The sequence below is a fragment of the Toxotes jaculatrix genome, chromosome 14 (genome assembly GCF_017976425.1).
Source record: "Toxotes jaculatrix isolate fToxJac2 chromosome 14, fToxJac2.pri, whole genome shotgun sequence".
Lineage (NCBI taxonomy): Eukaryota > Metazoa > Chordata > Actinopteri > Toxotidae > Toxotes > Toxotes jaculatrix.
The window spans coordinates 1305814-1331093 of record NC_054407.1 but is presented as its reverse complement, the minus strand read 5'-3'; the positions used below and the strand labels follow the sequence as shown (position 1 = coordinate 1331093).

Genomic DNA, 25280 nt, shown 5'->3' with positions numbered 1-25280 from the left:
GAATGAATGAATGACTGAATGAATGAATGAATGAGATTTGAAATAGTTGTTGTTCCATATTGTGACTTTTTCTTCTCTCAGACTAAGAATTATTCCTTCAGTTTCACTTCATTTCAGTCACTTGTCATGAATAATGTCTGTTGACTTCAATGAAACCTTCAGAACTCACACACTGGTATTTGTCACAGTCAGCAGACTAATGTTTTCTAAATGAAGTGTAGAAAATGTCCAGTGTGAGTTGTTCAAAGTCCCTTTTTATCACAACAATATACAGAAGATCCTCAGAACTAATATTTGTACAAATCAATTGAAAAACACTTTAAGAAAAAACTCTTCTTTCCTTTGAAGTTCATTTCAATGAAGTGTCAGGACTAATGTCAGTTCTTCAGTGTTTTGTGTGTGTGTGTGTAAATTGTGGTCTTTTCTCATTGAGTTGAATTGACTTGTTAAATGTGTTAAGGAGCAAAGACTTAAAGAACCACACTGTTGGTCTGACATGTTTCAGTCCATTAACTGCAAATCTTGTTGTATTGTAAAGAGTCACTGGCTGTTTGGAAAGACACCAAAAAAACAATGTATTATTATAATTATAATTATAATTATTATTGTTGTTGTTGTTATTACTATTATGTTAGATAGGCCGTTCTGAAAATCACGACTTAACCCGACAGTCATGGTAACGAAATCCTTCGTTACATATTATTATTATTATTATGACTACTATTACCAGCAGCAATATTAGCATTACATTGTGTGTATGTGACTTTGCCCCTGAGCATTTTCCAAAGTTTTCCATTAAATCCATCTGTAATTTGGGATCAAATAGTTGTTGTTCAGTTGAATATGTATTCGTCAATACTCTTGACTTAGATGATCAGATCACATTTTATGACAAATTAATGCAGAAAACCATGAAATTACAAAAGGTTCACATACTTTTTCTTCCCACTGTATCAAAAAGTAGAGAAATGTGTCCTCTGTCACCCAGTGTTACTCTCATTGTGACATGGCCTACAGTTTTTAAGTCAGTCTGCTTCAAGTGCAGAGAGAACTGACCAAAACTCCCATAGACTGCCATGTTACACTGAGCTCTTCAGTCCTTGTTATGAACAGAGATGATGGGAGTATTTAAACTGTGACAGCTCCTACACCATAAACAGTAGGGACATATAAAATACATCAGTGTCTTCACTGAAACCTTGTGATGCTCATGGTGAAAAACTTTGGTTGACAGGACGTTTAACTTTCAAACTATCAGGGCATATTTGATGACAAGTTCTGTCCTATACCCTGTTGTCTGCTGGGCATACAGACTGATTTTGCTGTTTATTTACATTCAGGTCCAGGGGTCTAGTCACCATAGCAACCAATGATTCAACAGTATCTGGACAGAAGTGGAAAACTGACTCTAATTAGATGAATTAACTCTTAGTCTCATGGGGACCATTTTTATTGTCGGCCATCTTGTCCTCTCCTAGCAGGAAATATCAAACAGCAGCTTTAAGTCAGATCAACACAGCTGTTACTAATGATATTAACAAGGTCTTGATACCTGTAGTGACTCTGGTCAGGGTGAGGATAAGTCTCCAGGACATGAATAAAGTCCATATAATGTCCTCTTTAATGGTTTAAACATGACTCAGTGTGTCTGTGAACCTGTGTGATACAGTTAAAGCCTTCAATGGTTACATTATCACCAATATCACTGCATAACATGTTAGTAGGACTATCAGGGCCACAAATAACATCACACAAAGTCCTTCAGCTGCTCCTGGATGATGCTCCCTCACATCCACTTATACAAATATCCAACATCTCACAGCTGATTATCCTGAATATGCACCACACAGAAGGCACATTCACAGTTTCTGCAGAAATGTTCTACTTATTATTACTAGTAGCAGCAGTATGGTATGCAAGAATGTTATAAATGTTGCGATGACATTTGGATGATGTGTGTAGAAGGCTGACATTATGATGATCCACAATAAGAGAAGGACAAAGTCCCTCTACTCATGTTAGTGAAAGCTCATTGATTAGGACATATCTGATTGGATTAGAAATGATTTTTATCCACATGATTTATTCTTTATTCAGATTGAGTTTCTGCAGGTTGTCAGAGATCAGCTGTGCTTCTCTGGCCTCAGCTCTGAAGTCCAACCCCTCCCATCTGAGACACCTGGACCTGAGTGTCAACGAGCTGCAGGATTCAGGAGTGAAGCTGCTGTGTGGTTTTCTGGAGAGTCCACACTGTAGACTGGAGACTCTGAGGTCAGTTCACTGTCTGTTACTGTTGTAGATCTTATATCTTTAATCCACAACTGAACCTGGTTTATCTTCATCCACAACTTGAATCCATTCATCTTGAATGACTGAATGAATGAATGAATGAGATTTGAAATAGTTGTTGTTCCATATTGTGACTTTTTCTTCTCTCAGACTAAGAATTATTCCTTCAGTTTCACTTCATTTCAGTCAGTTGTCATGAATAATGTCTGTTGACTTCAATGAAACCTTCAGAACTCACACACTGGTATTTGTCACAGTCAGCAGACTAATGTTTTCTAAATGAAGTGTAGAAAATGTCCAGTGTGAGTTGTTCAAAGTCCATTTTTATCACAACAATATACAGAAGATCCTCAGAACTAATATTTGTACAAATCAATTGAAAAACACTTGATGAAGAAAAAACTCTTCTTTCCTTTGAAGTTCATTTCAATGAAGTGTCAGGACTAATGTCAATTCTTCAGTGTGCATGCGTGCGTGTGTGTTTTGATCAGTAACACAAGTGTGTAAATTAGTTGTTGTTCCATATTGTCACTTTTCAGTATTCACACACATTATCATCAAAATGCATTTTCTAATTCTTCTTCTTCCATACATATTAGGTAATATAAAGTAATCATTAGAACGTGCAGTCTGATTGGGCATAATGTGCTATGACTTCTGGCAGTGAATCACATACAAACATGGTTGAAACCTTCATCAGACCTGAGACTATCTCAGGTTAAATTAGTATTTTGATTTCTAGTCTGATTTCTACAAAATCCCAGTTGATCTTTCTTTGACTGTCTCAGATGTTATAATGGGTGTGTGTTGTGTGGAATGTTCAGAGCTGGAGTGTGTGACATCACCCACACTCTGACTGCCATCACTGAAAAATCTCTCAGAAAACTACTTTCAACCTCTTTTCATTTTCACATTTACCAACCTTCAGGGAAAATTTATGTAAAGTGAGAAGAAAAAGTACTTGAACCTTTTGGAATTTCATGGTTTTCTGCATTAATTTGTCATGAAATGTGATCTGATCTTCATCTAAGTTAAGAGTATTGACAAATATAATGTGCCAAAATGTTTTTTTTTTAACTTTCATGTCTTTATTGAACACACTCATTCAAGATTCAAAATGGTAATAGATAAAGTAAGTGAACCCTTGGAACTGATCACTGGTTGAAGCCCCCCTCCCCCAGTCATTCTGTTGTGGACTTGCTCCGGTGTTTTGGGTCATTGTCCTGTTGCATCACCCAATTTCTACAGAGTTTCAGCTGATGTACAGACATTCTCACATTATCCTGAAGAATTTTATGGTTGGGATGTTTTCATGATCATATGCAGTGCCCTTTTTACTCCAGATGTAGTGCTGGATTTTCTTTCCAAATAGTTCAGTCTTAGTTTCATCAGTCCATGAAACATTTTGCCAAACACTGCTGTGGCGTGTCAGTGTGCTCTTTAGCAAACAGGCATTAAGTAATGTTCTTTTTAGTAAGCAGCAGTTTCCTTCGTGGTGTCCTGCCATAGACACCCTGCTTGTTCAATGTTTTACATACTGTAGACTCATGAATACAGATGTTAGCCAGTTCCAATGACGCCTTCAAAGCTTTTGCTGACTCTCTGGATTGTTTCTTTACCTCACTGATGAGTCAACTGTAGACTGGTGAATTTCTAAAGTCTTTGAAATCACTTTGTAACCCTTTCCAGCTTTATGTAAATCAACAATTCTTGATCATAGATCCTCTGAAAGCTCTTTTTGGTGAGTCATGGCTCACATAAGCATATTCTTCTTGTGCAGAGCAAACTCAAAAAGTTTGAGTGGTTTTTATCAGTCAAAGTAGCTCTAGTCCACACCTCCAAACTCATATTCTTAACAAGACTCCAGGTAACACCTGACTCCAATTAGCTTTTTTGAGATCATTAACTCAAGGGTTCACTTACTTTTTCCACTATGAGGTTTTTATGGTTGTTCTCAATAAAGACATAAAAGATCTGATTTTTTGTGTGTATGTGTTATTAATTTAGGCACATTGATGATCAGATCACATTTTATGACAAATTAATGCAGAAAACCATGAAATTACAAAAGTTTCATAAACTTTTTCTTCCCACTGTATCAAAAAGTAGAGAAATGTGTCCTCTGTCACTCAGTGTTACTCTCATTGTGACATGACCTACAGTATTTAAGTCAGTCTGCTTCAAGTGCAGAGAGAACTGACCAAAACTCCCATAGACTGCCATGTTACACTGAGCTCTTCAGTCCTTGTTATGAACAGAGATGATGGGAGTATTTAAACTGTGACAGCTCCTACACCATAAACAGTAGGGACATATAAAATACATCAGTGTCTTCACTGAAGCCTTGTGATGCTCATGGTGAAAAACTTTGGTTGACAGGACGTTTAACTTTCAAACTATCAGGGCATATTTGATGGTTTTGTCCTATACCCTGTTGTCTGCTGGGCATACAGACTGGTGTTGTTATCTATTTACACTCTGGACCAGGGTCTAGTCACAACAAACACCAATGATTCAGCAGTATCTGGACAGAAGTGGAAAACTGATTCTAATTACATTAATTAACTCTTAGGATGATGTGTGTAGAAGGCTGACATTATGATGACCACAATAAGAGAGGGACAAAGTCCCTCTACTCATGTTAATGAAAGCTCATTGATTAGGACATATCTGATTGGATTAGAAATGATTTTTATCCACATGATTTATTCTTTATTCAGATTGAGTTACTGCAGGTTGTCAGAGATCAGCTGTGCTTCTCTGGCCTCAGCTCTGAAGTCCAACCCCTCCCATCTGAGACACCTGGACCTGAGTGACAACAACAAGCTGCAAGATTCAGGAGTGAAGCTGCTGTGTGGTTTTCTGGAGCATCTACAATGTAGACTGGAGACTCTGAGGTCAGTTCACTGTTGCTGTTGTAGATCAACAAATACAACGCATTGTTATTATTATTATTATTATTATTATTATTATTAGTAGTAGTAGTAGTAGTACCTTTTATGTATGTGACTTTGCTGCTGAGCATTTTCCAAAGTTTTCCATTAAATCCATCTGTAATTTGGGATCAAATAGTTGTTGTTCAGTTGAATACGTGTTTAGTTGTGGATTTCCTGAGCTGATCTGCAGGATAGAGACCAGGACCAAGCAAGACATTTTTCCTGGATCAGGACTGAACATTTGAACTTTGATCCATTTCAGTGGTGAATCAAAGTCAGTTTTTAGTCCAACATGTCTGATTTGATCTTTATCTTCTAATTCCAGACTTGACTGAGCTCAGCAGCATGTTATGAATCTGTGTTGACATGAATAGTTGTATGAATGTTGTGGTGACATTTGGATGATGTGTGTAGAAGGCTGACATTATGATGATCCACAATAAGAGAAGGACAAAGTCCCTCTACTCATGTTAGTGAAAGCTCATTGATTAGGACATATCTGATTGGATTAGAAATGATTTTTATCCACATGATTTATTCTTTATTCAGATTGAGGCGCTGCAGTTTGTCAGAGATCAGCTGTGCTTCTCTGGCCTCAGCTCTGAAGTCCAACCCCTCCCATCTGAGACACCTGGACCTGAGTGACAACAAGCTGCAGGATTCAGGAATGAAGGATCTGTCTGATCTTGTGAAGAGTCCAGACTGTAGACTGCAGACTCTGAGGTCAGTAGAGGGTTGGAGTCTGTCCATGCTGCTTTCATCAGTATTGTCCTAAACACAGTTTATATCAAAGCAAAGATCCAGTGTCTCCTGTAAACCTCCAACCTTCTCAGTGGCTGCTTTCCTCATTGAAGCTGTGAGAGGAGAATGGTGACAGGCTTCAGGATTGGACAGAAAAACAGAGAGACAGACAGCAGTCGGCCAATCAGATCAGCCACAAGCCTGATTGTGATTGTGTGTTTGAGGTGATGTGAAGACGACTGTTGTTGTTGTGTTCATGTTTACAGGAAGTAGAGCTGGATTACAGCTGACAGCCTCACAAGATGTGTAGAGACAGTGGTCCTCATTCATCAAAGTGTCGTAGCATCAAATCTGATCTGAAACTGTTTGTTGTCTCATTTCAACAGTAAAGAATTGATGAGTTTGATCTTTGTCACAGCTCTGAGATCAGTCTGACTGCAGCCTGCAAATCACTGGCTCTGATTTCAGAGAAGCATCATGACATTTTGGAAGCATGTGGTCTGATACAGTTTTTAAGTCAGTCTGCTTCAAGTGCAGAGAGAACTGACCAAAACTCCCATAGACTGCCATGTTACACTGAGCTCTTCAGTCCTTGTTATGAACAGAGATGATGGGAGTATTTAAACTGTGACAGCTCCTACACCATAAACAGTAGGGACATATAAAATACATCAGTGTCTTTACTGAAGCCTTGTGATGCTCATGGTGAAAAACTTTTGTTGACAGGACGTTTAATTTTTAAACTATAAGGGCATTTTGATGGTTTTGTCCTATACCCTGTTGTCTGCTGGGCATACAGACTGATTTTGCTGTTTATTTACATTCTGGTCCAGGGGTTTAGTCACCACAACAACCAATGATTCAGCAGTATCTGGACAGAAGTGGAAAACTGACTCTAATTAGATGAATTAACTCTTAGTCTCACAGGGACCATTTTTATTGTCGGCCATCTTGTCCTCTCCTAGCAGGAAATATCAAACAGCGGCTTTAAGTCAGATCAACACAGCTGTGACTAATGATATCAACAAGGTCTTGATACCTGTCGTGACTCTGGTCAGGGTGAGGATACATCTCCAGGACATGAATAAAGTCCATATAATGTCCTCTTTAATGGTTTAAACATGACTCAGTGTGTCTGTGAACCTGGGTGATACAGTTAAAGCCTTCAATGGTTACATTATCACCAATATCACTGCATAACATGTTAGTAGGACTATCAGGGCCACAAATAACATCACACTAAGTCCTTCAGCTGCTCCTGGATGATGCTCCCTCACATCCACTTGTACAAATATCCAACATCTCACAGCTGATTATCCTGTATATGCACCACACAGAAGGCACATTCACAGTTTCTGCAGAAATGTTCTACTTATATGCAAGCATGTTATGAATGTTGTAGTGACACTTGGATGATGTGTGTAGAAGGCTGACATTATGATGATCCACAATAAGAGAAGGACAAAGTCCCTCTACTCATGTTAGTGAAAGCTCATTGATTAGGACATATCTGATTGGATTAGAAATGATTTTTATCCACATGATTTATTCTTTATTCAGATTGAGTTCCTGCAGTTTGTCAGAGATCAGCTGTGCTTCTCTGGCCTCAGCTCTGAAGTCCAACCCCTCCCATCTGAGACACCTGGACCTGAGTAACAACGAGCTGCAGGATTCAGGAGTGAAGCTGCTGTGTGGTTTTCTGGAGAGTCCACACTGTAGACTGGAGACTCTGAGGTCAGTTCACTGTCTGTTACTGTTGTAGATCTTAGATCTTTAATCCACAACTGAACCTGGTTTATCTTCATCCACAACTTGAATCTATTCATCTTGAAGATTTGAAACAGTTGTTGTTCCATATTGTGACTTTTTCTTCTCTCAGACTAAGAATTATTCCTTCAGTTTCACTTCATTTCAGTCAGTTGTCATGAATAATGTCTGTTGACTTCAATGAAACCTTCAGAACTCACACACTGGTATTTGTCACAGTCAGCAGACTAATGTTTTCTAAATGAAGTGTAGAAAATGTCCAGTGTGGCACGGTGGTGCAGTGGTTAGCACTATCGCCTCACAGCAAGAGGGTTCCAGGTTCCAAGAGGGTTCGAACCCCGGTCTGGGCCCTACTGTGTGGAGTTTGCATGTTTTCCCCGTGCTTGCGTGGTTTCTCTCCGGGTACTCTGGCTTCCTCCCACAATACCGAAAAAAAATATGCATGGGTTAGGTTAATTGGCTACTCTAAATTGCCCGTATGTGTGTTTGTGTGCATGTGTGGTTGTCTGTCTTTGTGTGTCAGCCCTGCTATTGACTGGCGACCAGTCCAGGGTATACCCCACCTCTCGCCCATAGGCAGCTGGAATAGCCTGGAATACCTCTATAGCTGTGCTATAGGTGGTGCCTAGTGTGCATGCAAAGCAATGCACCACTAATTAGAACGTGCAGTCTGATTGGTCATAATGTGCTATGACTTCTGGCAGTGAATCACATACAAACATTGTTGAAACCTTCATCAGACCTGAGACTATCTCAGGTTAAATTAGTATTTTGATTTCTAGTCTGATTTCTACAAAATCCCAGTTGATCTTTCTTTGACTGTCTCAGATGTTATAATGGGTGTGTGTTGTGTGGAATGTTCAGAGCTGGAGTGTGTGACATCACCCACACTCTGACTGCCATCACTGAAAAATCTCTCAGAAAACTTCTTTCAACCTCTTTTCATTTTCACATTTACCAACCTTCAGGGAAAATTTATGTAAAGTGAGAAGAAAAAGTACTTGAACCTTTTGGAATTTCATGGTTTTCTGAATTAACTTGTCATGAAATGTGATCTGATCTTCATCTAAGTCAAGAGTATTGACAAATATAATGTGCCTAAAATAGAATTATTTTTTTTTTTTTTTAACTTTCATTAAAGTAAGTAAATCCTTGGAATTGATCACAGGTTGACCCCCCCCCCCCCCCCCCCCCCCCCAATTGGCAGTAATAACCTCAACCAGGCCCATCCTGCACATCTTTCGGGAGGAATTTTAGCCCATTCTTCCTGGCTTCCTGCTTTAACTCTGTCATATTCTTTGGACGTCTCGTGTGTATGACTCTCTTCATGTCATTCCATAGCATCTCTATTAGGTTGAGGTCTGAGCTCTGACTTGAACACTCCAAAAGGTGGATTTTGTTTTTCTGAAGTCATTCTGTTGTGGACTTGCTCCAGTGTTTTGGGTCATTGTCCTGTTGCATCACTCAATTTCTACAGAGTTTCAGCAGACGTACAGACATTCTCACATTATCCTGAAGAATTTTATGTTTGGGATGTTTTCATGATGATATGCAGTGCCCTTTTACTCCAGATGTAGTGCTGGATGTTCTTTAAAAATAGTTCAGTCTTAGTTTCATCAGTCCATGAAACATTTAGCCAACACTGCTGTGGAGTGTCAATGTGCTCTTTAGCAAACAGGCATGAAGTAATGTTCTTTTTAGTAAGCAACAGTTTCCTTCGTGGTGTCCTGCCATAGACACCCTTCTTGTTCAATGTTTTACATACTGTAGACTCATGAATACAGATGTTAGCCAGTTCCAATGACGCCTTCAAAGCTTTTGCTGACTCTCGGGGTTGTTTCTTTACCTCACTGATGAGTCTTTATTGTGCTCTTGCTGTCATTTTGATTGGGCGCCCACTTCTTGGTAGAGTAGCCACTGTCCCAAAGTGTCTTCACTTATAGATTGTTAACTGTAGACTGGTGAATTTCTAAAGTCTTTGAAATCACTTTGTAACCCTTTCCAGCTTTATGTAAATCAACAATTCTTCATCATAAATCCTCTGAAAACTCTTTCTGGCGAGTCCTGGCTCACATAAGCATATTCTTCTTGTGCAGAGCAAACTCAAAAAGTGTACAAGTCCACTTGTACAAATATCTAGCATCTATGTATATGCACCACACAGAAGACACATTCACAGTTTCTGAAGAATTGTTCTACTTATTATTACTAGTAGCAGCAGTATGGTATGCAAGCATGTTATGAATGTTGTGGTGACATTTGGATGATGTGTGTAGAAGGCTGACATTATGATGATCCACAATAAGAGAAGGACAAAGTCCCTCTACTCATGTTAGTGAAAGCTCACTGATTAGAACATATCTGATTGGATTAGAAATGATTTTTATCCACATGATTTATTCTTTATTCAGATTGAGTTCCTGCAGGTTGTCAGAGATCAGCTGTGCTTCTCTGGCCTCAGCTCTGAAGTCCAACCCCTCCCATCTGAGACACCTGGAGCTGAGGAACAACAACAAGCTGCAGGATTCAGGAGTGAAGCTGCTGTGTGGTTTTCTGGAGAGTCCACACTGTAGACTGGAGACTCTGAGGTCAGTTCACTGTCTGTTACTGTTGTAGATCTTATATCTTTAATCCACAACTGAACCTGGTTTATCTTCACCCACAACTTGAATCTATTCATCTTGAATGAATGAATGAATGAATGAGATTTGAAATAGTTGTTGTTCCATATTGTGACTTTTTCTTCTCTCAGACTAAGAATTCTTCCTTCAGTTTCACTTCATTTCAGTCAGTTGTCATGAATAATGTCTGTTGACTTCAATGAAACCTTCAGAACTCTCACACTGGTATTTGTCAGTCAGCAGACTAATGTTTTCTAAATGAAGTGTAGAAAATGTCCAGTGTGAGTTGTTCAAAGTCCATTTTTATCACAACAATATACAGAAGATCCTCAGAACTAATATTTGTACAAATCAATTGAAAAACACGACATTCATTTCAACGAAGTGTCAGGACTAATGTCAGTTCTTCAGTGTGTGTGTGTGTGTAAATTGTGGTCTTTTCTCATTGACTTGTTAAATGTGTTAAGGAGCAAAGACTTAAAGAACCACACTGTTGGTTTGACATGTTTCAGTCCATTAACTGCAAATCTTGTTGTACTGTAAAGTTTCACTGGGTGTTTGGAAAGACACCAACAAATACAATGTATTATTAGTCGTGCAGTGTTTTGCATGCACACTATTGGACCTCTATACCCTCAATTCACCTCTGCACTGCACACTGTTGAGACAGACGCACACAGACACACACAGACACACACACACAAACACACACAGACACACACTCACACAGACTCATCCAGACACACACATTCACACATTCTCGCGATTTCGCGCGGAGGAATTGTCTAGATCAGGCGTGTCCAACGTCCGGCCCGGGGACCAAATGCGGCCCGTATTCAAATTTCCACTGGCCCGCAGGTTCTGTGATAAAATAAAACATTTGGATGATGTGTGTAGAAGGCTGACATTATGATGATCCACAATAAGAGAAGGACAAAGTCCCTCTACTCATGTTAGTGAAAGCTCATTGATTAGGACATATCTGATTGGATTAGAAATGATTTTTATCCACATGATTTATTCTTTATTCAGATTGAGTTCCTGCAGTTTGTCAGAGATCAGCTGTGCTTCTCTGGCCTCAGCTCTGAAGTCCAACCCCTCCCATCTGAGACACCTGGACCTGTGGGGAAACAAGCTGCAGGATTCAGGAGTGAAGGATCTGTCTGATCTTGTGGAGAGTCCAGACTGTAGACTGCAGACTCTGAGGTCAGTAGAGGGTTGGAGTCAGTCCATGCTGCTTTCATCAGTATTGTCCTAAACACAGTTTATATCAAAGCAAAGATCCAGTGTCTCCTGTAAACCTCCAACCTTCTCAGTGGCTGCTTTCCTCATTGAAGCTGTGAGAGGACAATGGTGACAGGCTTCAGGATTGGACAGAGAAACAGAGAGACAGACAGCAGTCAGCCAATCAGATCAGCCACAAGCCTGATTGTGATTGTGTGTTTGAGGTGATGTGAAGACGACTGTTGTTGTTGTGTTCATGTCTACAGGAAGCAGAGCTGGATTACAGCTGACAGCCTCACAAGATGTGTAGAGACAGTGGTCCTCATTCATCAAAGTGTCGTAGCATCAAATCTGATCTGAAACTGTTTGTTGTCTCTTTTCAACAGTAAAGAATTGATGAGTTTGATCTTTGTCACAGCTCTGAGATCAGTCTGACTGCAGCCTGCAAATCACTGGCTCTGATTTCAGAGAAGCATCATGACATTTTGGAAGCATGTGGTCTGATACAAAGCAGAACCTCTGCTGAAGTCCAGTGATCACATCTGTATATGTGTCCACCTGTCAGATACTTTCAGTGACAGCCTCCATGTTTATTTGTCAGCTGATATTTCAGAAGCAGATCAGATGTTCATCAACACACAGAGACTCTTTCTTTAAATGGAACATGAGTTGACATGTAACAGCAGTGAATCCATCACTAAACTGTTTGTGCAGTAATGAAGCTTGATGACTCAGCAGTTTATTTCCACTGTGGACTTGAGTGAAATGTTCAGAGTAAACAGACTTGATGCTAAAAGTCTCTGCAGGTGTGTGAGCTTCCAGCTCAGTGTCTTCACTCCAATACGTTAACATGAGAGCTGAGAGGAAGCTGCTACACTACACAGCTGCTCCACTTCTGCTCTGAACAGGACTGAAGTCCCTGCTGCTCTTTATACTGGATGTGCTGCATCAGTGACTGACAGCTGATGAAGTGAGTCTCTGTAAACACTGATTTATCACCTCTGTTGTCTGTCTTCTTCTCTCAACAGCTGGAGTTAGTGATCTTTCTAAAGGAGAGAGTGAAGAGGACGGTGTGTGTGTGTTGAGAGAGGACGAGCTGTGTCCTGATGATCCAGAGAGGTTGAAGCAGCAGCAGCTTGTGTGTAGAGAGGCTCTGATTGGTCCATGTTACTGGGAGGTAGAGTGGAGAGGAGAGCTTCATCCAGCAGTGACTGACAGAGGAACCAGAAGAAGTGGAGAAGACTCTCAGTGCTGCAGTCTGAACTGCTCTGAGAACAGCTCCACTGTCAAGTCCACCATCATCCCTGTGTGTTCCTCTGGATCTGAAAGAGAATCATCAGTGTATCTGGACTGCTCTGCTGCTGCTCTGTCCTTCTACACAGTCTCTGCAGACACACTGAGACTCCTCCACCTCCTCCACCCTCCACCTGGATTTTGTCTTTTTTTATTCATTCACAGATGCTGAACTCAAAGTGATAAATCAGATTAATCAGCTCCATCATGTGGTGTGATGAAGAATTGCAGCTAATTTCCACATTATTTTTTCTGTCTTGCAGATCTTAGAGGTTCGGAGTTATGCAGTAATTTAACTATTGAACACACTCTGGTACTGCAGATCTTAATCTTTTTTAATTCAGAGGGTGAAGAGGCAATCCAGTTCTCTGATTGGCTGAGGCTGGTGAATTTTGTGATTGGCCATTTCATTCATGTGAGAACATGACTGGAGCTTGTACAGGAACAAATTCACAAACTGAGGCAGGCAGAACATTTAAACTGGAAAAAACAATGGAGCCTTTCTTCAAATATAATAATTCAATTATACAAACTACAAACTGTATTATAGTATAACATGTTATTAGAATGACAAACAGTAAACAAAGCTAAATCACTATCAGTTACTCTGATGCAATTACTTTCACTATTACTGCAAGTAGTATAGATATTACTACTGCTACAACAACCACTACAATCACTACGAACTACTTCTAAAAATAACCCACCAATCCTAATTCCTATTTATCTTATAGTTCCTGAGAAATGTAAATATTATACTAGAGGCACTTAAAGACTATTAACATCTACTTTTACACTGTCTCATTAATACAATTATTCAAAATGTTCTAAATCTTTTACACCCATTCTCAGTACTACATGAAACACTACAAGTACCACTCCTGAAATACTGTGACTGTGTATTTGGTGTTTCACCTTCAGGAGCTGAACAGAAGATTTTCTCTTCTCATTAAGGCTGTAGTCAGGACTTTAGAAATACTGAGGTCATGAGGTCAAGCTTCCTTTAGACAATGTTTTTTTTTCTGTAACTTCCATTTTCTGTTTATCTGGATTTTTTAAACCATATAACTCATTTATCTAACAGGTCTGAACTCTCTGTGATGTGTTATTTAAATGCATCAGTGTGTCCCAGTTTTAATGAACCTCTGATTTTCTGAATTGTTTCCTGTGTGTATTGAATTGAATGGTTTAAAGGCTGTTTCCTAACACTAATAATAAATCCAATAATTATTCTGACAACCTGCTGGAAACTTCTTTGAATTCTAACATAATTCAGCACCACTATCAATGACAGTTAATGCAGTTCAATCAATACCTGTCTCACTCAATACAGGGAAACCTTCATGTGGACATTGCAACCAGGGGACAGGACACACTAGACCTAGTGTCTACAAACAACAAGGACTCTTCCAGAGCTGCTGCCCTCCCCCATGTTGGTAACTCTGACCATCCAGCTGTTATACTGACACCAGCTTACAAACCCAGAGTGAAACAGGTCAAGCCAGAGGTCAGACAGGTTAGAATGAGACCACTGCTTTGAGACCAGTCAGTGGGACATTTTCAGAGAGGCAGCAACATATGACAATGTTTCTGACCTCCAGGAATATACTGTGTCTGTCACTGACTACATTAATAAATGTATAGATGATGTGACAGTGGTCAGAACCATCAAGAGGCGAGCCAACCACAAACACAAAAACGTTTGCTCTCTGCTGAGAGCCTGGAACTCTGCATATAAATCTGGGGATGCTGCAGCAAATAGTCTGACAAGGACAAACCTGTCACAGAGATCAGAGAGGGGACGAAGCCACGTCGACTGTGGAAGGGTTTTCAGAACATCACTGACAACAAGGCCCCTCCCTGAACGATATGCCAAAACAACCGCTCTCTACCAGATGAACTGAATCCCTCTTATGCACGGTTTGAGGTCAAAAGCACCATCCAGGCACAGACGCTCCCACTACCATCCAGAGACCAGGCACTCCAGCTGTCCACTGCTGAAGTGAGAAAGGCCTTTGGACTGGACAACATCGCTGGACGTGTTTTAAAGGATTGTGCAGAGCAATTGAAAGGTGTCTTTGCAGACATCTTCAACACATCCCTCAGGCAGGCAGTCGTACCCACCTGCCTCAAAAGCACCACTATTATTCCAGTCCCAAAGAAGTCAGATCCAGCCTGCCTGAATGACTTTCACCCAGTGGCCCTCACACCAACTGTGACCAAATGTCTTGAGCAGCTGGTTTTGAAACATATTAAGAACAATCTCCCAATAAACCTGGACCCCCTTCAATTTGCTTATAAAACAGACACCATCTCCACCACACTCCACCTCACGCTGTCACACCTGGAGAGGAAGAACACCTACACCAGAGTCCTTTTCACTGACTTCAGCTTTTAATACAATCACTCCACAGCAGCTGGTGGAAAAGCTGAGGCTGCTGGGTGTGAACACTGCAACCTGCAACTGGTACTCAGCTTCCTGACAAAGCAGCAGCAGCCAGTCAAGGTGGGCAGTCACACATTAAGATCCATCTCAGGGGTGTGTCCTGAGCCAGCTGCTGTTTCTCCTGCTCACACATGACTGTACAACCAGATCCAGCACCAACCACACTGTTAAGTTTGCAGACAACACAACAGTGGTTGGTCTCATTACTGACAATGATACAGACTGGAGGTGGAGCAGCTTGAAGTGTGGTGCAGATCCCACAGCCTCACCATCAATGTGGACAAAACAAAGGAAATGGTCATTGATTTTAGAAAATCTGGCAAAGATCACCACACACATCTCACCATAAATGGTGCTGCTGTGGAGAGGGTCGGCAGGGTTCAGTTCCTGGGCGTGCAACTAGCTGATGACTTGTCCTTCTCCATCAACACCACAGCAGTCATCAAAAAAGGGTTAGGGTTAGACAAAAACGTCTCCACCCCCTCCAGAGACTCAGAAAGGTAGGACTCCCCACACCTCACCTCATCACATTTTACAGTGGCACCATCGAAAACATCCTGAGGCTCAGCTTCACGTCCTGGTTTGGCAGCTGCAGGGTCCACGAGCAACGACAGCTAGACATTTAAGACTGCCATCACAATTGTTGGTGCCCCTCTCCTGTTCCTGAAGGAGATCTACCAGCAGCTCTGCATTCACGGAGCAATCTCCATCATCAGTCCAGGAGCATCAGCTGCAGATCCAGCAGGATGCTGAACAGCTTCTTTGCACAAGCGGTGAGACTGATGAACGGACTGTGCCCCCTCCCCATCCATCCACACACCCACGCAGCCACACTGCTGTGAGACAGAGAATGTCACAGTCACTTTAGTCAATTTAGAGTTTCTTAGTTTCTAGTTTAACAATTTTCTTTCTCTACCCACTGTTTATTTTAATGTCAGAAGCTGGTGAGAAACAACATTTCGTATCAGCCGCTGTATTTTTGTAAATACCACGTGAAATAAAGAAAATCTTGAATCTTGAATCTAAATTTAAAAAACTCAAAGTAGAAAATATGTACAGTATTTCTGTACGATGATAAAACTTTGAAAACACACCTTTACACTGTGCCGTGGGACTTCTGTGCAATGTGGGCTGACCCCGCAACCTGGGCCTGGACCCAGATAAGCAGCAGATGATGACATGACATGACCTTTACACTGTGCATTCAAGGACCTGCCATTTGTGTGATCTCTTTATCTATATCAAGACTGATCTTTTAGTGGACATGAGGACATATCACAGCATGCACAGTGAACAAGAGGGAAAGTTTAATTACTGTTGGTTTCTGACAAAATAACAGTCAACTCCATTGAATCACAAGATATAATTCAATTTCTCCTGTGGGTGTTAAGAATAAACCTCTGAACACCCACCCAAAAATAACTTTTCAACATTTCTGAAAGCATTTTAAATAATAAAAAAAAAAAAAGTTACTCAGTATTCAGTATATTAGGTGTCTGGAGGTTCCTCAACAGGTCGCCTAGCTTCCTTGTCACCTGCAGCATGAACAGTATAGCTCAGTATAAATGATCATCACCTGGACCTGTATTGTAATGATTATCTTTAACCTGTCACAGAGGGAAAGTCACAGGTGAACAGCTTTAATGATTTAATGATTGCTATACCAAATGATCCAATAAGTCATTCTATGTTACTGATCATATAGGTTTATGTTCTTGTTATGGCCACAGCTGTGTGGGAGAATTGGTAAGTTTGTGTGATGTGTATCAGGTGTGTGTGTGTTTGTGTGTGTGTGTGTGTGTGTGTGTGTGTGTGTGTGTGTGTGTGTGTGTGTGTCCTGCGGTGACTGGCTCAAATGCTGTCTGTTGCATATAGAGTAATGGAATCATACTGATGCCTAGTAATGTACATTCTTTATCATTTGCTTTTATCTCAAATCCACAAACAGCTTGATGTTCAATGTATCATTCATGCTATGTTCATGACTGGAGGTGGGGTGATGATGTGATAGCTGTCAGGTGCGCAGGTGAATTGAGGGGAATGGCAAGTAGGTCACCACACTCTGGCCTGAATACACATACACACACAGGACACACACACACGTACAGGTGGAGAAGACAGACAGGGACAAATGACACACACCAGTAGAGATCGACCCATTGTCGGTGCCGATATTCAGCATTTTGATGCATATCGGCATCGGCCTTCAGATGTCTGTTGTCTAAGATAAAAAGAAAAACCTTTAACGTGTTGCAAATCTGAAGCTGTTTAATAAACATATGCTTAAGGCATTTAAATGAAGTTAACTGTTTGAGTTTGTATTATTCCAAATTTTGACACCAACATTTTCACTTTTACCGCACATGAATATTGGCTCTAAATGTCGGTTATCGGCCTCCTTGACTGAGCTCCTTCTAGGGAAGCCCCCTGCCACAGCGTCTCTAGTGCTTGTGTGTGTGTTTCGTTCACTTTGTGTGGGTAAAATGCAGAGAGTCATTTCCCCAGGACGGATCAGGAAAGTTAAACTTTATTTTGAAGCCCTGTTCCTTGTGTATCTGTTCCTAGTCTACTTCCTGTCTTGTTTCCCACCATTATCTGTGACCAATTACCCTCTGTGTATATATGTCTTGTTGTTCCACTGTCTCTTTGTCAGTTTGTCCTTTGTCAAGTCTGAGTCTAGGTTCTTCCCTCGTCTTCTTGGCTTCAGCTGTTACAACAGTAATAAGAAACTTGTTTTCTTTTTGTCCTTTCAGCACAATGTGTCTCAAGCTCTTATGACAAACAAAAAAGAAACTCCATTTCAAATAGTTTGAAATGACTAAGTTCATTGAAAAATAACTACTGAAGCTGAACTGTATAAATCTGTGTCTAATTTTTGTGAATTCACCTGTGAACCTCAGTGACTCACTGTCCCAAAACACCTGAGGATACAGGGAAGGAAAAAGAGTTTAGAGTTAAACTGAATAGAAGTGAGCAGGTGACTCACAAAGTGAACACACAAACTTGATGACGTCTACATATAGTGACACTTTATGGTCTTCACTGACATTTCCCTTGTCTGGTCACGTGTCTCGTGATCTGCTCGTGAACTGACTGCAACGTTCCAGACACATGGCTCTTATTGTAGAAAAGACTTTTGTCAACACTGTAAAACTTTTAGAGTTTTAACAAATTCAATGCATGTGTCTTTTGTATAAGATGTACTGTGGTTATTACTGCTCATTGTACTTGTAATATATGATTTCTAAATTTTTGTATCTCTGGAAGACGTGACTCAAACATGAAGAATGTTATTTTGTTTGCTGAGTGTTTATTTTGTGCTTTTGTCCATTCAGATATGAGAGACACAGGGTGGCCTCAAGAAAACACACGTACAGATCAGAGCACAAAGAATCAGAAAAAGCAACAGAAGAGAAAACATTTGGTTAGTGAGCCAGTTTTTGGGTCAGGAAATGTGTGTTAGTGAGATCAGTTCATTGTTGGTTTTGGTTCATGGGGAAAAAAGCACGACATCATCATCAGCCTTATCCTTTACAGCAAAGCACAGCAGTGGATTTTGCTGAGTAATAAAATGTTGATGTGTAATGATCAGCTGGGCTGTGATGACCAAATAGTTTCATATATTATGTTTGCATCATTTCACAGTGGTGTTTTAAGGCTGGTTTGACTCTTTATTCCTTATTGAACAACAGGATATTTGATCAAAGCGTTTCCTTGGTGACCTTCTGGAATGTGTGACATGAGTTCTGTTCTAGAATGTTCAGTCTGTGACTCAGCACTCTGAACTCTTCTTCAGACCTCACTCACTCTTCACCTTGAACTCAGTGTGTTCAGTTGTGCAGAGAGGATTACCCGTGTTTTAGTTCACTCAGGTTGATCGTCAAACTCTTACTGGAGTTAAACAAACTAACGGAAACTAATGAATAACATTGTCTTCTTTTGTTCAAAGGTGCTGTTTGAAACATCCATCTATAATGGAGCTCTGCAGATCTGCTGGCAGATACAGAGCTACAAGACTCACATAAGAACTTCTATCCTCCCAAGCCCACACAACCCACACAAGCCTGCCATCCCCACCATCGTACTGTCCAAAGTATGCTCACTGGACAACAAGCTGGATCATGTACACTTACTTCAGTCCACCATGAAGTCTTTGAGTGTTGTGTCTTTGTGTTTGTGGAAACATGGCTCAACAACAGCATTCCCGATAGTGCCATTGAACTTGACCGGCTAACATGCTATTGAGCAGACAGAGCTCTGGTGGAAGGGGGAAAGACTCGCTAGAAAAGAGTGACAGGTCAGGTAAGAGCAAACAAAGAGAAAGTGCTGAGGATTAGATTGTTGTAACTCAATGAGCCAAAGGAAGTAATGTTTGAATACATGATCTGCATGTTTAACACACACTGTTAAAAAAAAAAAACGAAAGGGAAAAAAACTGTAATATTTCGACACCTTGGGCACCAACAACATACTGAAAAAAATAATTGAAAATAACTAAATCAAAAGTAAACAGAAATTTTCCATAAATCAAATAGATTTTGATGCTGTAAGAATACTTAGATGTGCGAAAACAATGAAATCACCTATAAATAAAGTCAAATACAGCTACAATACAATTAATCAGGCTTAAAATTGACGAAAAGGGATTTTATTAGTTGGGTTTTGTTATATTCATTCATTCATTCATTTTCTACCGCTAGGCTACACTACATTAATATTTATAGGAGTAATTTGTCGACATGATTCCACTAAACTGGTGCAAAGACTAAAAGAGACTGGCAGCATCAGTTTGTTTTAATCTTTTGAATCAAAGAAGTTTGAAATGAACAAATTTCTGGCTCAGTGAGACGAGTTCTAAACTTTGACTCGTTGACTACAAATATGTCTGTTCACAACCTTAAGCCCTGATAGCTGCATCACATCAGCTGTAAAAGCTTAACACACAGTTTGTCATCATTAAGATACACATTATTCATTGTGTCCAACATTATACATGAGATTCAACATGTTGCAGGTTCATAACAACTACCAACATTTTAACTAGGCTTTGTTGATCATGTATACAGGGTTAACACTAACGGTGATCTCAGGTTTGACACCTATAAAGTTACAAACAAAAACTAACAACATTAATGTGCTGAGGGTCAGAGGCTGAGATGAAAGGCTGTTCACCTTAATCCACTGTCACCTGTTCCACAGACAGATCCAGATCCACTGGATCAGCTGGGATCTTCTCTCCTATAATAATGATAATAAACATCATTCATATAGTTTATTTTATAGTAAGTCTGTAAAATCACTAAGTTAAATCTGATTTAGTTAAAAACACATTAATCATGATTTTAACAAACAGAAATTACAACAAAGTGAAACCAGTTCTAAACTTGTAAACAACACAGAAACACACACACAGACCATGTGACTTCCTGAGAGGGGAGGAGCAGGTGAAACTGAAAGTGTTCAGTCAGTTAGTTCAGGCTTCATTTGAACTAAACAGAGCAGGAGGAGGAAAACTGAAGGCTGAGGCAGGGTGAGTGTTAATACAACATTATTATTATTTTACTGTCAAAGTCTCTGAGTCAGTTTTCTCCCTGTGGACTGTAGAGGGAAGAAGTCCCAGGTTCCACAGTTTGGCCACTAGCTTGTGAGGGAAGATGATGTTGAATGCAGAGCTGTAATCCACAAAGAGCTGTGGCTATAGCGTCCTCTGTGGACTGGTTTGCTCTGTAGGCGAACTGGTGGGGGTCAAGGCTGCGGGGCAGGGCTGCTGTGATGTGACTACGCACCAGCTAGTTTAACCTATCAAAGTTGCAGGGAGCTCTGCAGACGAGCTAACATTGCGTAAAGGTAAGCCTGTTGAAGGTTTTTAGCTGTATTGCTTTTTACTGTTTCTGATGGGTGCATCAGTTGTCCTTTTGCAGAGAGGTACCAATTAATATGCACAGTTTGCTTGATGTAAGCATGCATTTTGGTCTGTTGCTATACATGGTAGAGAGTTTTAAGCACGCTAACATGACACTGGTGTAATGTGCACATGTTCCTAGTGGCAGATTTTTCATTATTGTATGGTATTATTATAATGTAATGATGATATGTAGGTATTTTCAAATGTTCACTGTTTAGATTATAATAATCTAATAATATTTACATTGATTATGAATTATAATAATAATTTAGCGTTGCAGTGTTATATCTTTTCATGCAGAAATTAGCTAATTGTTGTAGACGTGTGGTTGTGTGTGTGTACATGCAGGGCTTCTGTAGAGTGTACAGTAGAAATGGTTGATTTAGTGACATTAGCAAAAAAAAAAAGGTACTGTAGCACCATTTAGATAAAACTGTAGACACTTCACAAAGGCTCTTTGTTTTCTTTATGTTGGTCATTGTCTGATTTGGAGAGATTCAGAAGTATGTCAAAGTGGCCAATTCTAAAGAGGGCTACACACACACACCAAGTTGGGTTTGTGTTAGTGAATGCCTTGTGACAAAATCAAAAAGCACAATCAGAACCTGAAATGTTGAAATTGTAAATTGCTGCAGATTCTCCCATTGATATATTTTCTTGTCCTAAATCTAATATTTTCTCAATCTTAGAAAAGTTAGGTCTTCCATGTCAGGCTGAACTGCACAAAACAAGGGCACTCAGGTCCATTCAAAGAAGGAAGGGGAGGAGACGTGGTTCCAAAATCAAAGGAGTACAAGTTTTATCAACAATAAATTGCACAATGGTAAAAACAATCCGCTAAAATGACGGAACCCCACCTAGTGAGCCCAGGGCTCAAAAGGGGCGATCGTTCACAGAAGGCCACCGGAAGCTATCGGGCTTGCACTGAAGTGGCTAGCAGTTAACAGCCGGAGATTGCAGCACGCACCACCGCCGGCAGCAGCCGCCGCAGAAGGCAATGGGTCGACGAAGTAACCAAACCACGCCTGCAAAACAGCCACTGACGAAGCCGTCTCCGACAAAGCCGACACAGGAGAAGCACACGCCGGCGAAGCGACACAGGCGAAATGGAAGTGTTCCAATAAACTTAGTGGTCCAGGTGACCCGAGCCGTATGTCCAGATCGGCAGACGTCTTCCTCTAGGAGGGGAAGGAGTGAGGAGGACCGGGATTAGCCGCCGCCGCGAACGAAGCGACAGACACAAGGACGCAGCCGCAGCCAGAACAAAGAGCAGTCGCAGCAGTTGCCACGGCGCCAACGGAGCCTGGTAAAACGACAATGTATACGAAACTTAGTCATAAAGTTGCCTAGATTTGAATAAAAACACATGCTGCCGCTATCAAGCGTCTACCTGCACTCGGACAGGAGAGGAGATGCAACACACCGGAAGTTAGCGGGCCTCGAGTGCAGTTCAGTCTGAAATGGCGCCAAGGCGGGAGGTTTATGTTTTCGGGTTGTCTGTCCTTCTGTCTGTCCGTCCTTGATTCTTCTATGCATGATATCTGAACAGTGCTTTGAGGTCTCTCTGTCAAACTTTGCACAAATGTTGACTGTGACTCAAGGCAGATCCGAAAGGAGTTTGGAGGTCAAAGGGCAAGGTCATTATGACCATATTTATGTTTTGTATGGTAATGCGATATTTTAAGAACCGTTTGAGGGATGACTTTCAAACTTTGCATAAATGTCAAAGGTCACGGTCGCTGTGATCGTACATTTAATTTTAGGCAGGCGAATGTGATGTCTGAAGAATACTTCAGAGGATGTTCTTTAAAGTTTGAACAAATGTTCACTGTCACTCAAAGATGCCAATGAAAAAAGAAACAATAAGTGACTAATAGCAAAGATGTATGTAAAATAAAAAATAAATCTAAGTGTGGAAACACTAACAAAATGCTAAAAGAGAGAAAAAGAGCTAAAGTGAGTAAAAACCAGAAATCCCCAAAATCATGACCTGTACCAGAGGAAGGTTTGTGCAATGAAACACCATGAACAGAAAATATACTCACATCAGGTTCATAACAACTAACAACATTTTAACTAGGCTTTGTTGATAATGTTTACAGGGTTAACAGTAAAGGTGATCTCAGGTTTGACACACACACGCAAACACACATACACAGACCATGTGACTTCCTGTAAATGCAGAGGGGAGGAGCAGGTGAAACTGAAAGTGTTCAGTCAGTTCAGGCTCCATTTGAACTAAACAGAGCAGGAGGAGGAAAACTGAAGGCTGAGGCAGGGTGAGTGTTAATACAACATTATTATTATTTTACTGTCAAAGTCTCTGAGTCAGTTTTCTCCCTGTGGACTGTAGAGGAAAGAAGAGTCAGGATGAACTTCTGTCCACACAAAGAGACAGAAAAGGAAGAAAGAATATTGAGTGTGTTACTTCCTGTTCTCTCAGTCTTGCATGTGACTCTTGATCAGACTTGTTTCTTCTGAGTCTTTGTGTGTCTGAGCTCACAGTCTGTTTTACTGGTTTCCTTCTCAGACTGACTGAAGTCCTGAAGATGAGTGTTTGTGTGGAGGAAGAAGAGGACAGAGCAGAGTGTCCAGGATCCAGCTGTCTGTCTATGAAGAGTGACAGGTCTAAAGAGGGAAATCCTCCATTGTTCAGTAATGAACCTGGACCCTCAGACACAAAGTGAGAGAACTGCTACAAACCTGTGAACCTCCAAACTTTGGGCTATAACAGTGTTTAGTGTGTTGAGGTCCTGCAGTTGTCGTCTCTGCCTGTAACAGCTGCCGTAGTGTCGACAGAAAATCAGTTCTTCCTGGTTCTTCTGGCTCATCAGTGTGTTAATACTGACTGCTGAGGCTGCTTGTTTCTTTTGAAATGATCTGACTAAAGAATATGTCTACTTTCTCTACACTGATTTTCTTCATTTTTCTTATTACCAATAAATCCCATGTGCAGAGTCAAACCCACACACGTGTATCACAGCCTGATAGATCTGATTCCTCTGAGCCAGAAACTATTAAAACACATCAATGAATTTATCAGTGATTGATGTGATATGAATAAAATGTGTTTGTGTTTTCAGAGGTCAGGACCACAGACTGAGAGCAGAGTGTCCAGGATCCAGCTGTCTGTCTGTGAAGAGTGACTGGTCCAAAGAATTAAATCCTCCATACTTCAGTAATGAACCTGGACCCTCAGACACAAAGTGAGAGACTGTTTCTAGTGTAAACTGTCCTGAGGATGATTCAGTTCTCAGACATATTTGAAGGAAACAGGAAGACACCAGGGACCAGATCCATAAAACTCTGTGTCCACACAAAGACAGAAATATGCACGCACTCTTTTCAGCAGATTTATAAAGCAGAGCTTTCTCATGTTACTGTTTTATCAGTCTCAGTCATTGTGAGAGTTGGTGTATGAACACCAGCCTGATTGCCACTTCCAGAGTCTGTAGACCTGTCAATGAAAAGAAGGACAAAGAAGAAACACAGTGTCTCCATGTTGGAGGCTCCACTTTAATGATTTACATGTCTGAGCCTTTAACAGCTTCTAGACATTGTGAACCAAATCTGGATATTTGTTCACAACAATCAACAGAACATTTAGTCTCAGCACAGGTCGTGTTGCTAAAATCATTTGTTGTCAGGTTTCTGGGATTTAATGACTGTTGGAAAGGAGCAGAATGTCCTCACACTGGATTGTAGCTCCCAACAAAGTTTGATCAGACTGAAAAAGGAAACACTTTGACCCTACAGGGTCTTCATGAGTTAAATGTCCAACATGACAACGAGCTGATAGGACTCAATTTATCATCAAGATCAAATACATTATCAGAGCCTGAAAGAATCCCAACAATCTCACAGTAATCCACCCAAAACATCCAAGAGTATCTCAGTAAGTTTAAATATTTGTTGGAAAATGTATAAGATATAAAATCTGAGAGAAAGATCCAGAACAAGAGCTGGACTGCAGACAGTCAGAGCAGCACTGTACAAAGTAAGACTGTACATCTGTCTGCTCATGTCATCATCTCTGAAAACAGGACCTGTGGTTTGAT

At 40.6% G+C, this 25280-nt stretch overlaps 2 long non-coding RNA genes across 2 annotated transcripts; one reads left to right on the top strand and one right to left on the bottom strand.

Annotated features, from left to right (window-relative positions):
• Positions 1-427: 427 nt before the first annotated feature.
• Positions 428-25092, bottom strand: LOC121193336. Its single transcript, XR_005895280.1, has 3 exons — positions 24951-25092; positions 15655-15656; positions 428-442 (listed from the first exon to the last, which is right to left on the bottom strand). It is a non-coding gene; the product is annotated as an uncharacterized LOC121193336 (long non-coding RNA).
• On the top strand, positions 20816-24363 carry LOC121193329. The gene is made up of 3 exons (XR_005895273.1): positions 20816-20847; positions 23753-23905; positions 24306-24363. It is a non-coding gene; the product is annotated as an uncharacterized LOC121193329 (long non-coding RNA).
• Positions 25093-25280: the final 188 nt, after the last annotated feature.